We start from the raw sequence: 990 nt of genomic DNA, 5'->3' as shown, positions 1-990 counted from the left end.
AGAAGAGAGAATGGTGCAATGCCTCCCCAGGACGATTTCTGGCTTATTCCTAGGAAGTCGTTATGTTTTAAGTTGAATTAATCTTAAATTTTTTATTTAATAATTACGAGTATAAAAAATTTATCCTAAAAGAGCCTAGCGGTCAGACACAAGCACATGCAAGAAAGAAACCATATGAAACATGCCATTTTCTACTGCGCAACAAAGTAAGTAAATCACAAACAAAAATAAAATCCCACGAAAAAAGTATCCATGGCAAGTGTCATACAATATTACATCACGAGTACAGTAGTAAAGGTGACCGGGCTCCACCGACAACAACTAGGAAATGACACACCAATCTTTAAAATGAGGCATTTTACATCTTCAGTCTTTCTTCTCCACTTCCTTGATTGTCTTGGATCATCTTCTTTCTTCGGGCTCCTCGTAGTGGATCCTTCAAAAGGATACCCAAATGAAAAAGGAAACCCCCTGTAGGGTTTACTTTTCCCTTTGAACTCCTCAAGTGAGTGCTCCAAAAGGATATCCAATGAAAAAGGAAACCCTCTATGGGGTTTTACTTTCCCTTTGGATTCCTATCTCTTTAAAAAATGCCTCATTTTAACGATTTTCATAATTTACTACATCTCAAATACATTACATCAGAAAAAAGAGAAAATTCTAGACTCTCCTGCAGGGGTTATCCTAAGCAGTTATAATAAAAATTTCACTCAAGCATTATATATGTAAAATTAAAATGCGCACATCAATCACTTGGCCGTGCTCTGATTATTGGGGCTAAGCAGCTGAAGCGGGTACCTAAAATAGTTATAAATGATTATTAATTTTACCCCCTTTTTAGTAGCATTATATTGAGCACGGCCACCTGCAGGAAAACAACATTAGTATGAAGAGCATGCCTAACCTATGGGTATTCTAACGTCACAACACAGTGCAGAAAGAAAGCTAAAAGAAAGTAGTATAAAAATGACACAGCAGAAAAGCTACAAC

The sequence above is a fragment of the Dendrobium catenatum genome, unplaced genomic scaffold (genome assembly GCF_001605985.2).
Source record: "Dendrobium catenatum unplaced genomic scaffold, ASM160598v2 fragScaff_scaffold_12, whole genome shotgun sequence".
In the NCBI taxonomy this organism is placed as follows: Eukaryota; Viridiplantae; Streptophyta; class Magnoliopsida; order Asparagales; family Orchidaceae; genus Dendrobium; species Dendrobium catenatum.
Note: the sequence above shows the minus strand (reverse complement) of the source record.